Raw genomic sequence first — 13615 nt, 5'->3', positions numbered from 1 at the left:
CACCAGGCACAAAAGTATTGTGTTAGGTCTTAGCAAATCTTTTGTACTGGTGAAGATTTCTGTGGCTGGTTTTGGAAGTAGTGATTTAAGGCTCATTATATACTGCTAGTTTAGTGCAGACAAATGTACTAGGTAGTTTTTCACCCATCACCTTTAAAAGTGGATTGAATGCATTGTGTTGTGTGACCAAAGAGCACAATGCTGACAAGGACCCTCAATTGCTGCATGTATTTTCACTGCTTGATTATCAGCAGAGCTGTGTGGAGCCTGATGCCTCTTCTAAAGAGCAGCAGCTCTAAAAGTGCACCACATCCTTCACGATGACATAGGCAGGGAATGACTATTGCTAAAGCAATGTCCTGAAGGAGGTTACAAAACACTGGGGTTTTTTGTACCATCAGTGTCAACGAGCAGATTGTACTTCTCTATGATGTTAATCTAATTTGAGAAAACAGATTGCTCAAAACATCTTGTCATCGCTTATAGTGCTGTAAGCAGAAATGTGCTATATTTTCAGAATGCAATTTGCAAGAACCTCAGTTTGTGTGTTTAAAATTGTGCAAGATTTGCAATAAAGTGCAAAGACAGTTGTTTTGCACTTGTTCCAGTGCCAGAAGGACTGGGGGGAAAAGGTATTCTCCAAATCCTATATTTGAACACTATCTTTCAAGCAGATAAATAAAAACTTAAAAATAATTGTGTTTTTCTACTTTTTTTTTTCTACAAAGAATAATTTATAAAAGATTTTAAGGTAGAAAAGAGTAGATTGAGTTTTCTTCTTCAGATAAATAAAAAACTATCCAAATTCTAATACATTTTTGCTTTTCTTCACAAATTGCTACTAGAGATTTCACTTCCTAGTAAGTATTTTATTCACAGTGTTCACTAGATCTGGATTTTTTACAAAGTTTTAAAATTTTTGCGTATCTGACCTACTCATAAAATGTAGCACATTCCTATTTAGTGCTGGAATAAAAAGTACTTAAATACCAAAAGAAGCTCTGGTATTTCTGGCCACAAGTTCAGCTATGAAGTCTATGAATCTTCCAGGGAAACTTATCCCAGCTAAATATCCAGCCCAGTTTTGCAGACTCAACAGATGTGGATGGTTCAAATAAGCATCTGGACTTTTGATGTTTACATAAAACCAAGTGCTGGTTTTCTGAGGTTCTCCAGATCTAGAGACCTCCGTGCACCTACTGACAAATTCTGTCTGAAACCTGAACCATTTGTGACTAACCAGTATCAACTGTCTGAACCAAAACCAGGGACAGAAACAATCTCTGTCATAAAACCTTTTCAGGGTGTTCAAGTCATGAGGCAACCTAGCATTTTGGCTACGTCTCTGATTGCTATCAGGGGCTAACACTTCAGCTGGGACAGATGACCATTGCACCATTGACTTCCTAGATTTCTGGATTGCTTTGAAGTGAATTTATCACTTACTGAATAACAATATCCTCACAAACAAATTTTGGGAAGAAAAAAAAAAAGGAAAAGAGAGCCCTTTAGTTGTATTACCAGGCTCTGGATTCAATTAATTTGTAAGAGTTGAGAAAAGCCCCTTTCTTTTTTAAACCAGACATTTATTTTTAACAAGGGATGAAATCATTGGAGAACAAAAACTGAGACATCTGTTGTTTTATATCTGTTTATTGTAAGTGCTTAAATGTGAGTTCGGTTTCACACAGTTTTGACATTGTTGCTTCATTAATAATGATTACGTAATTGCAACCACAAAACAAGCTGTAAGGCTGTAACATTTTCATTACTTATTAGCAAAGAACTCGAAACAAAAGACAGATCAGCAAGGAGGTAGCAAAGATTTCTGTGTTGAAAGTGGTTCACATATAGAATTTCATAGCACTATCAAGCTGGTGAAAATACCGAATAGACATTTCTGTTAAAGAATTTAATTTTAAAAAATCAAAACATCTTTGAAATGCAAGTTTATTTCAGTTAAAATTTGGGGGAAGAAACCAGCAACTTACTGTTGCTGTTTGACAAAGTTGACAAACATCACACTGTTTAAGTAAAAATGTTTTTCTGATGTTTTATCTAATTTTTTTTCCTCTTAACATGTTCATACAAATGTTAAGTCTAATGATTTCTGAATGAGCTCAAAATGTAAAGGAAAGTACTCAAGTTATTTAAGCTATTGTAGAATTCTACATTTTTAGAAAGCACTCAGGTTATTTAAGCCATTGTAGAAATTTACATTTTTAGAGTACAACTCTCCAATACATACTTTTTATTTTATTGTTACATAAAAATGAAGTCTTTCTTCTTTTTTTTTTTTTGAGTTAAAATTTTGAATAGATTTTTTAAAAAACTTTCACTTTTTTCCACAAGTGGAAATTTAAGCTTCTTACTAGCTGCCATGACATGACTTCACTTGCACTGACTACTTGGAACAGGCCATTTTCTTCATACACTTCCTAGGCAAGGAGGAGCGTGGTAAAGACAAAGTGTAGTGGTATCATTCAACATAATTGTAAAGGAGGAACACTGGTATCTCCTAAGTAGATACATCATAGCCATGCAAGCAGCAGAGACACCATATCCCAGAGTAGTAAGAGACCACAGTGTACACTATATTAACCACAGCTCTATTTTTACATATGTGATGAATGTCCTCTGGTTTTTTGCTTAGTATTTACACAGATACATAAATTTTCTACCCTGAAGGAGTCACGCCAGTATGGACAGTTGTTGTGGTATTTTGAATCAAATTAGCAAGCAAGTCTTTTCCCCCCACGTACTTCACAGGTTTCAGGATATTCAGGCTTCTGCTATATTGGTATCCCTTGCCATGCCACAATGAAAATACCTGGGGCACAAAAACCTTCCTATGCAGCACTAAGCCCATAGATATGCACAGTCCATAATTGCAATCACAAATTTTAAATCAAATGAAAGCCAAGATGCTGTGGTGTTGTATCATCAAAACTTTACAGGCTCAAATGGAAGGACTAGGGAGGATTGGCAGGCATGTGGAAACAGAGCTGTAATAGAGACAAACAGGGAGTCTTAAAACTGAGGACAGAGAGCAATTGACTCTACTAATGGAAACATATGCAGTATTAAATTAAAGTGTTCTGCACCTTCCTCATAAGGTGACACTTGGGAGCCCAGTCTCTCCATCCTGTAGGGTACATTTCTAGCATGGTGTGAGGGGAAAAACAGCCGAGTGATTCCAGCTCCAGTTAATGGGAGCTGTGCTCCTAATCCATGGTGTGCAGTGTGAAATATTTACCTATGTCTTTCCAGTGAGGCTACTAATGTAATTTCAAGGGAGGAAGTAGCCAAGGGGAAGCTGCTTTATACCAATTAAATGGAGAGGAATTGAATGGAGGGCAATTCAAAGCATTCATCCTTATAGGGAGATCTGTGTTTAAACATCTCGATGGGACATTTTTTAATGAAGAACTAAACTGCACGCCCTGTGTATGTCAGAAAGGGATAGCTGGGGCCCACAACACTGAATTTCTCTCTCAGGAAGGGGACTAGTGTGTAATGTAGTTTCCTGCTGGGTGATATATTTACCTTATCAAGATGATCACAGAGAACTGTGTAAGTATGTGTATTCATAAATCACTTCACCTCCAGACTATGATGGGGGAATGTTGCAATGTTGGAAGGTTTTGAAAACACGCCCAAGTATCTTGAGGCTTTTCTCAAAGTTCATCAGATTCTGTCTGACTCTGAGAAGCCTTCTTACTCCTTGTCTTCATCTTGCTTTTAAACTTTTCTCCACATTCCTCTTATTTCTTCCATTCTCCATTTGTCCTTGTCCTTCTTCAATATACTACAAAGCTGCAGCTCCTGTCTCTACACATAAGCAACTCTTGTGCAGATCTTCAAGCTCAGTCCAGACTGAAGGAATAAATCAGAAGATTCTGGAAGATACCAATATCTGTGTAATATTAAGTCTCTGTGACCCACTTTGCTGAGACCCGAGTCAAAGTTGAAGTAGTTCACACCCTGAGGACCTAAATAAATGTCTAACTTAGATATTAGGCACTTTGTTGCAAAACCAGAAACTCTCCCTTATGTTTGGAAGACAGACGCCTGGATACCATCTGATTTATCACTTCTGATGATGGTCCTGTGCATTCCACATACACAGATCAAAAGTCTCATGAGAAAATGTTGAATAGAGCATCCCACCTACCAGCAGACCCACCAAAACATTACTATGGATATTTTGGAGTTAACAAAATAAAACAAACCACCAGCAAATGAATAGCTATACATTACTACACTATTCCAGTTCTCAAAACAGTTTTGAATTTTCCTATGCTTTGGTTCACAATTGTCTAATTATTCTGTTTTTTTTCATGCAGAGCCCCGTGCAGAAAACAGTTTAGATGCAACTTTTCTCATCCTGTACACAAATGAAACTTCAGCTCAGGCCACAGGCAGACAGCTTTTAGGCCCACATTTTGGCATCAATGCTCTGCATTGGTACATGTGTAAATGAGATTAGAATCTGGCCAGTGCTGTACCACTGCAGTCACACTTGAGAGCTGAGCTAGGATTCACAGGTGAGAATGTGCACACATCTGCTAAGCCTATTGGCTTGTCAAACGTCAGGTTACCTATATTTGCAGATTTCTCTATCTGACCAGTAACAGACACAATTATCCAGTGTAGGACGACTGCAAAAAGTGACCTTGTACGGTGAGCTCTGGTACACAATTCTTGCCTCCTACGATGTGTGTAGCTATAAAGATATTGGCTCCTTTTGTCTACAAAGTCCCTCTAGTTTTCCCAGGAAGCAACAATCAGATGAAGAAAAACCTGCCAGATCCACGACCCTCAAGTAAACTCAGCACTAAGAGCTCCTGCCTGTCATACTCCACTGCCAGAAAAGATTGCCACTGGTCTCAGGGAGTAAGAGAAGCTATAGCTGATGGATGGGTGGAGAGCAATTGGATAAGTTGATAAGAGGGAAAAAAATGCCTGCAACTCTGTGTCCCACCATATTTGCCTAAATTATCTTTCTCCTGTGGCCCGCCCTTGTGTTCAGATCTTTACTGGATTGCTAGGGCACTACTGCAATCTGCTCTCTCATGCACACTTTCTCTCTTCTATTCAACTCTTTCATTTTTTTCTGCATCTCAAAACAAGTGATTCAGAATTGTGCATCCTCTCTACTAGGAAAGATTAATCTTTCCTTGGTATAAGCCTGGCTTAGAAACAGTATCTACTACTTCCAAAAAAAACCAAAAAAAAACCCCTGGGAAACCTGAGGAAGCAGATTGAATATGCATTTTTGGAAATTGCAAAGACAAGAAGCTAAGAAACTCAAGAAAACATTGACTTCCACTCCTTCCCAAGCCCTTTCCTGAGCTGTACTTGTCTCTCTCAAGAATTGTGAGACAGGGCAGAAGAGAATGAAATGGTAGCTCTGAGAAGGTTGCAATACATGGATGTTCCAGTATGTTTCTGATCAATTCCTCAATTTAGGATCTTTGATTACTGATGCAACCCAGTCTGTCTTCCATCCAAAGAGAGTGAAATGGAGAAAGAAGACGGACTTCCAGCGGAGGATAGACTACCTATCTCATGTTTTCTTGTAAAGCAACACAAAATAGTGCACACAAAAGGCAAAATTATGAGTGACCCAAGAAGACCAGGAGGAATAATAAAAATGCTGGGAGAGATCTCAAGTCTTATAATTAAAAGTCATCTGCATTCTCTAATCCCAAAATATTCTGAAAGGTGAGCAGAGCTATCTTGAAGAAATTAAACAAGGATAGAACTTCCTCCCAATGAAAATTCAACCTACTTTTCACCTATTCATTGCCATAAGTTATTTCAGTAAGAAATATTCTACATTCTTTTCCTCATAAGCTCATTATTGCTAATGCCCAGTTTTAATCACCTGCCCTCTTTTAAGCTGGAAAGAATGTGTTCTCCCTTTGTGTCCACTCTGATACACATATAGACATAAAAATTACATACATTAGGACATATAAAGACTCACCTCGTGACTCTGTCTTTCCATCTGTGGCAGACTGCAGGGCCATGACTGCAGGGCCATGAGGAGAAGTAAGCTACGGAGTTAGTAGTAAACAGCCTGAGGTGCCAATGGGAATTTCAGAACTGACTTCCACTGGGCTTGGGCAAGAAGTCATTAATAAGGAAGTCTGTAATTACTGTGGAAGTGTCAGAAAAGTCAGAGAAGAAGAGAAGTGGCAGTCTTCACTTCTGGGCTCTGCTGAGGATGTAGACAAGACTCACATCTCCACGCCAGCCACACTGCCGGGCTGCAGCCATGATTTTCTGATCACATGAAGGAGTCTTAGCAATGTAGGGACCAAACAATTCACTTGGGGAGACACACAGATGGCCACACTAGTCTTGTCCACAGTGGCCATAATTCTACTGCTGAGTCAAACTCTTGTAGAAAACCCATTGCACTCCTGGTCCAGGAGTTTTAACAGTGCCACACAAGACAATCCTAAGAAAGCAGGAGTTCATGTGAGTTTGTAACATCTGTATCTCTTGTTGATACCTGTAGGCTAGTCTGGACCAGACCCCTGCTCTGCTTCAGCAAAAACACCTTTTCGCCATGCCTAGGAACTTAAAAATACAATTTAATGTATTCCTTACCATTCAGCTACGGTGGAGTGGGAGTGGATGATTCCCTTTTCTCCTCAGAATAGTCATTGCTTCAAACAATGCTCCTCCAGGAACAACTGCTTCCTGTTCAACCAAGTGCAAAATGAACATCAGTGCTTCAAGTACTCAATTTTTCCTGCACCCCCTCTTTAATACCTCTGTCTTCTGCTTTGCTCTGTGTTCTAATAAACTCACAAAAATTCTTTATGCAATGACCCTACTAGGCTTGCGTCCTTGAACCCTGCCTCTTCCTACAGAAACTAGAAATTTACTAAAACATGCACCAAGCATGGGTCCCTCAAGTGCTCTGCTGTGTGAAAAAGAGTAAACAATAGAGGAAAGAAATTACAGGAATAAATCCCTTTCCCAAGGTTTGGGGGTCCAGAGAGGAGAGATACATGCTATAAAGTGACAAAATATTTTATTATTGTCATGTGAAGAACCTCCTTATCTTGTGAAGTGCAAGCAAGTTGGATTGGCTTAATAAGGAGAGACTGCTAGTTAGCAGAAAGTCCTGAAAGCCAGCTCATGCTTTAACTACTCTCCAGAGTCTGGCTGCCCTCCTGGGAAGGCAAAAAAACAAGATAAAACAATTAAAAGCCGTCCATTGCTTCTCACTGGTATCTGGCTCAAGAAAACCAAAAAGAGTCACCATGTACAAGGAAGGCCACACTTTGTCTGTTAGGCCACCTTGAGTTCATCAGAGGCCTGCAAGAGAGCACAGAGATGGCTTTCCAGCCATCTCTCAATCTTGGGGGCTGGCTGGGGCTAGGGACAGGTCTGCTGGAGGGCATGCAGGGAAGACAACCCCAGCCTACATGAGCCTGCATGCAAACCATCTGCATCCACCAAGGTTCACCATATCCAGGGCCCAGGAACATACAGGGAGCATAACCATTGTCTGTGTTCTGGTCTGGTCATCAGAGGCCTATGAGAGACAAAGAGCATTTCCCAGGAGTGTCATCCTTTACATTTCTGCAGGTGAAGAGCACACAAACTGAGGTCTATGAATCCTCTCTGTCACACAGGTTTGGGCCACCAGACTGTGTGCTGTGTGTCTCTGACTGTGTGCTCATTAAAGGGCCTGGTCAGGAAGAAGAGACATGCAGCACATCCCGTCTTATGTAAAAAATTAGCAATAATAATTGAAAAACTTCCCCATAAGCCACAAGACTGACAGCAAACCTCTTGGTTCTTGCCTAGATGCCAGTCCACTCCTTGTTTTGCTCTTTTCACCCTCATCTAATAGGTCAACCACCAGAGCAAGTTGGGGTTCACCTGCCATGGAAAGGGGTGGTCTGAGTGACATCAGATCCCATGTGCAGCAGTGCACACACATGTTGTGCAGGGAGCTGCCTGGAGTCTCATTTGCTACTGGCCTCCAAACAACATTTGTAAGGGTGGCTGGAGCCTGTGCAGGGATGTTCAGCAGTGGCAGATCAAAGGAGGTTTGGTTTGGCAGTCACAGGAGGGAGCAGGTGGTAGTGCTCCATCTCTCTTGTCCACCCCACTAAGGACTCAGGTTGGAGATTCCTCTGCACTCTTGTAAACAGCATTACTGTTGAGGGACCTCAAACTTTGAGTTCCTGCTTTCTCCTTGCATATGCTTCTGATGGGTTTTCCTCCTCTCTATGGTAACTTCCATTGCCCTTGGTGAAATGCTCCAAGGTGCCTTGCTGGGGGCTAGAAAGCCCTGCAGACCCCCAGTGTGGTGGCACTTCCCTGCCTTTGTGCACCCAGGAGGAGTTGGGCAAGCATGTCTTGGGGAACAGCAAAGCCTCCATGGGCTTGGCAAAGACTACACAGAAGGGGCTGCAGGTTTCTTGGCCTGGATTCTATTCTCACTCTGTAAGACACAGTACTTGGTGTTTCTAGACATAGCTGCAGGGCAGATGTATCTGCTTGTCTAGTCTAAGCCCCACACTTGGCCTGCAAATACTGTTTTCAGGCAGGCTGGAATCCCTTCCTTTTATCTGTAAAATCATGGTGACACAGAGGAGGAGGTGGTGGATAGCAAGCAATTGCTCTCTTTTTTACCATAAGAGCCAGGGAGCAAAAACATATTGGGAGAGGTATAATCAAAACAAGTAAAAAATATTCACGTGAAGAGTACAAAGACTTATAGAGCAGGACCAAGTGTGGGAAATTCTGTTTTTTTTATGAGATTTTGGGCTGAAGGATATGCTCTCCAAAAACTTTTGTGATTTTTTTCTAAAGAAAAGATGCAAACCAGACTAACTCTGATGATCCACTATTGCCATGTGGACCGAACTGGGATAATTTAGACATTTTATTCTTTACCCGAAACCCTGTGAAATAATTTGATTAACTCAGAGTTCTGCTTCCTCCAGGAAAAAAAAATGAACAGAGTAAGGTCTGACAGACGCACAATGTGTGCCCCTTGCCTTACTCTATAGCCTTTTAGCAGAAAAACAACCATCAGATAAATGAGTGACACTAAACAATGCATTGCAAAAAGATGCAAGCAAGTTATCAAAAAAACAGTGGCTGTGCTTTTAGAGCCACTGTAGACATCTCAAACAGTTCAGTTAAGCACTGCCATGTAGCCCTGAACAGAGTTATTACTAAATTGATTCTGAGCAAGCTCTTGTCAGCTTTCAGTTCATCTCTGAAATGCAGGACCAAATAAATTGTTCCACCAACATGTTTTTGCTGTGTTGTTGATGTCCCAGTTTGAATTTATGTGGGAATAGAAGTTGGAAGGGAAGTTCTGGGAAGGGAAGTTCTGGGAAGGGAAGGGAAGTTCTGGGAAGGGAAGGGAAGTTCTGGGAAGGGAAGTTCTGGGAAGGGAAGGGAAGTTCTGGGAAGGGAAGTTCTGGGAAGGGAAGGGAAGTTCTGGGAAGGGAAGGGAAGTTCTGGGAAGGGAAGGGAAGGGAAGTTCTGGGAAGGGAAGTTGGGAAGGGAAGGGAAGTTCTGGGAAGGGAAGTTCTGGGAAGGGAAGTTCTGGGAAGGGAAGGGAAGGGAAGTTCTGGGAAGGGAAGGGAAGGGAAGGGAAGTTCTGGGAAGGGAAGGGAAGGGAAGTTCTGGGAAGGGAAGGGAAGGGAAGTTCTGGGAAGGGAAGGGAAGGGAAGTTCTGGGAAGGGAAGGGAAGGGAAGGGAAGGGAAGTTCTGGGAAGGGAAGGGAAGGGAAGTTCTGGGAAGGGAAGTTCTGGGAAGGGAAGGGAAGGGAAGGGAAGGGAAGGGAAGGGAAGGGAAGGGAAGGGAAGGGAAGGGAAGGGAAGGGAAGGGAAGGGAAGGGAAGGGAAGGGAAGGGAAGGGAAGGGAAGGGAAGGGAAGGGAAGGGAAGGGAAGGGAAGGGAAGGGAAGGGAAGGGAAGGGAAGGGAAGGGAAGGGAAGGGAAGGGAAGGGAAGGGAAGGGAAGGGAAGGGAAGGGAAGGGAAGGGAAGGGAAGGGAAGGGAAGGGAAGGGAAGGGAAGGGAAGGGAAGGGAAGGGAAGGGAAGGGAAGGGAAGGGAAGGGAAGGGAAGGGAAGGGAAGGGAAGGGAAGGGAAGGGAAGGGAAGGGAAGGGAAGGGAAGGGAAGGGAAGGGAAGGGAAGGGAAGGGAAGGGAAGGGAAGGGAAGGGAAGGGAAGGGAAGGGAAGGGAAGGGAAGGGAAGGGAAGGGAAGGGAAGGGAAGGGAAGGGAAGGGAAGGGAAGGGAAGGGAAGGGAAGGGAAGGGAAGGGAAGGGAAGGGAAGGGAAGGGAAGGGAAGGGAAGGGAAGGGAAGGGAAGGGAAGGGAAGGGAAGGGAAGGGAAGGGAAGGGAAGGGAAGGGAAGGGAAGGGAAGGGAAGGGAAGGGAAGGGAAGGGAAGGGAAGGGAAGGGAAGGGAAGGGAAGGGAAGGGAAGGGAAGGGAAGGGAAGGGAAGGGAAGGGAAGGTTTCTTTTAGCCTCCCTGTGAGGTCTAAAAAGTTTCATTACCAGTGATAACTCAGCTAACAGACATCTGACCCAAATCAGTTTATACAGCTATTTGGGCCTCTCTTCACTTTAAAAATAAATCCTTAAACCCCAGTTGGATAAGCTTACATGGCAACAGAGATTTAATCCATACCAAGATTTTGGTCAGATATTTTTCAAACCCTGGCATAAATTTTTAATTGTGACTTTGATATCCAAACAGGCCCAGCTGTAGTCCTCCTGGGGATCCTTCCAGAGGCTTGGACTTTGAACAGGCTCTGCAACAAACAGCAACGCCCACTGAAAATTCTAATGGCTGGTGCTGAACTACGGAGCCCTACAATAAACTGGACATCAACACATCCTGCCACTTGGAGGGATTGTTTAGAAAGAACTTCTCAAAGGAGAACAAATAGAAATAAAGTACATAGAGGCAGGAAATATTTCCATCTGGGAAATATTCTAGGAATGTTCTCAGTAACACAGGATTAACACCTTGAAATTAGCAAAGCAAATAAACACAACTGGATATGATTTCATTATTTGCTTCATTCTGATTTGATTTTCTCTTCATGTTGCATAACTATGTACCCTTTTCTTCTAGATGTGGCTCTAGATAGCCATGTGTTAACTCTTTGGATGCTGACCAATAAAAGAACCTAAAGACTAATTCTTCTTTTCCTATAGCAAATCTAAATTTTCTCAGGTCTTCCAAAATGTCATTTCAGCGCAGGCAGTGGTCAGCTGCTCTTTTGTAAGAGCATCTCTCTTTTGTGAGAGCAGCAAGTCAGGAACTTGCAACATCTAACATAAATGACATTTTCCTACTGCTTTGGGCCCAATATCCACTAGAAGTGCCAGGTTTTGATATGCTAATATCTGATCTTACCCGCCCAGATTAATGCTACACATACAATCCTTGCACTCTCATTATGATAAATTCAGCACAACCTAGCTGATCTTAAAGTTTCGTTGGAATGCCTCACTTTGGATAAATAGAAAGATCAATATAATTTCACCTTGATTAATTAAGAATATTTTAGCCACTTGGGCTTGGATCAGGAAAATTTGACAGTTCTATAGCTGCCCAAAACTGAACATCTCTGGATAAGTACATGCTTATCATTCACTGTCTTTTCTAGAAGATGGCAGACTCTGCTTTCTTTATTAAGGTCCTAATAAATGGGTATTCTTTGCTTACCTTAATTGTCATGTTTCATTCCTTTCAAAACAGAAAACTGTTTTCCTCATGGTGAATTTATAATCCATTTTTCCTAATGGTGAATTTATAATCCACCATGGAAACATCATATGTCGCTGTGAATACAGCAAGAGATATCATAAGACAGAATGGAAACATGCTAGGAAAATTATCTCAGAAGGTTGTCCACCCTCTTTTTTTCTATTATTCCTGGCTTTAACCAACCATTACATGTGTTGTATTTCTTGAACCCCAAATTCACTTAAAATAAAAATAAATTGAAATTGAAGATGTTAACCAAAAAAAAAAAAATCATTTTTATAATGATAGGCTGCCAGATGGGGAAGAACACTTGATTTTTAAAGACTCTGGCAATAACGAAAGGAACTAAAATCACTGGAGAATTAAGTTCTTGTTGCCACTGATTAATACACGATATACTGTCAGCTTCTCCAGCAAAAAGACAACATGTATCATTCTGAGAAGGGACATCATTTGCTGCATAGTCCTTCTTGCTAAAATTGTTGTGTTCTGCTTTAGTGATATGAACTCTTATCTCTAGAAGCTGGACTGTGTCCATCAGCTCACTTCAGGGGTTCTGAAATAACAAGATATATAAAAACTTTTGGTTTGAACTTATCTGAAATGCAAAAGTTTTCTCTGCCTGTGATGGTCTACTGATTGCCTAAAGTATTTTTGATACTTGAATTGGAAAAACAGACAGTCTCAAACCAATCTAAATCATTTGAGTTTAAAGTCTGCCTCCTCACCAACTACCTTTCATTGAAGATCCTGATTTTTCTCATGAATCTACAGTGAAGAGAAAAAATGTCAGGTCAGTATAACACAGGAAATTCCCTTGAAACAAGCCAAAGTTCTTCAAAATCTTGTAACGTGAAGAAGGCCAAGAAACTACTGTAAATGGTAATCAGGCTCTGCAAAGTAGCTGACTTTATGCAAAGCAGGCAAGTGCAGTCAAAACACTTCCAGTAATCAATTGAAGTTGTTGGGTAAAGTTTTTTCCATGTCCCATAAATTATTGAACAGTTAATTTCGTCTTTGTGCCTGCAGGACATTCTAGCTTTAGGACGACAGCTTTATCCATTAAAGGGAGTGTAGTGACAGCAGTACAGAGAGTGCTGAGAATGCAGGGAGAGAAGGCCCATTCTCAGCTGCATTACCACTGAACAATGCTGGGATATGTCAACATCTTAATCAATATGCAAGAGTCAATTAATGGGGAAGCATGCACATGGCTTAAGCAGGATCTCATTATTAAGTTCATGTTTAGTCCACCAAATAGGTGAAATCAATATAAAGCTGAGTATCATACAGTAAATATATGATCATCCACTCTTACCCAACCTTTCTTCCCTCCTTATTCCTTCCTGGGCCAGATTCACACATGCCTCTTCTCTCTTTCATTTTGCAAGGGCAGATATTGAGGCAGACAGCAAAACTGGCAGAAGTTGAACAGATTGCAAAGGGCCAAATTCTGTCTCCAGAGCCAAGGAGAAAGACCCTCTGTGGCTCAAAAGGTATCCCTTTGAAAAAAAAAAAAATATGTCATCCTTCAGAAACCTGTGCTTCTGTTTTTCTCTCTGTTGGAGGTTTCATCAGATCAATGCTCTTACTGAGTCCTGGAAATGCAAGCAGTAGAGAGAACTGGTTTTTTACAGAACAGACCTAGGATGCCCTCTGAGTCACTCACTGTCTACATTTATATTCTGGGCAGTTCCATGGTTTTGAAAAAGAGATCAGGATGCGTGAATGGAAGTAAGCATATAAATGGCTGTCTTCATACCTTTATCGTAGAAATTACTTCAGCTATTTTATCTGGTCCTGAGATTGTTGATTTGGGGGTTTTGGGTAGCAAATCAATGAAG

The 13615-nt window shown here is 41.5% G+C and overlaps 1 long non-coding RNA gene across 1 annotated transcript in view; it reads left to right on the top strand.

Annotated features, from left to right (window-relative positions):
• The window catches only part of LOC140681962 (uncharacterized), a 36881-nt gene extending 25165 nt beyond the window's left edge, over positions 1-11716 (top strand). The window contains exon 3 of the long non-coding RNA XR_012053183.1: positions 10752-11716. This is a non-coding gene — a long non-coding RNA (uncharacterized lncRNA). The remainder of the gene's footprint in view (positions 1-10751) is intronic.
• The last annotated feature ends 1899 nt before the right edge of the window (positions 11717-13615 follow it).

The sequence above is a fragment of the Taeniopygia guttata genome, chromosome Z, assembly GCF_048771995.1.
Source record: "Taeniopygia guttata chromosome Z, bTaeGut7.mat, whole genome shotgun sequence".
Lineage (NCBI taxonomy): Eukaryota > Metazoa > Chordata > Aves > Passeriformes > Estrildidae > Taeniopygia > Taeniopygia guttata.
This window is presented reverse-complemented; position numbering and strand designations above follow the sequence as displayed.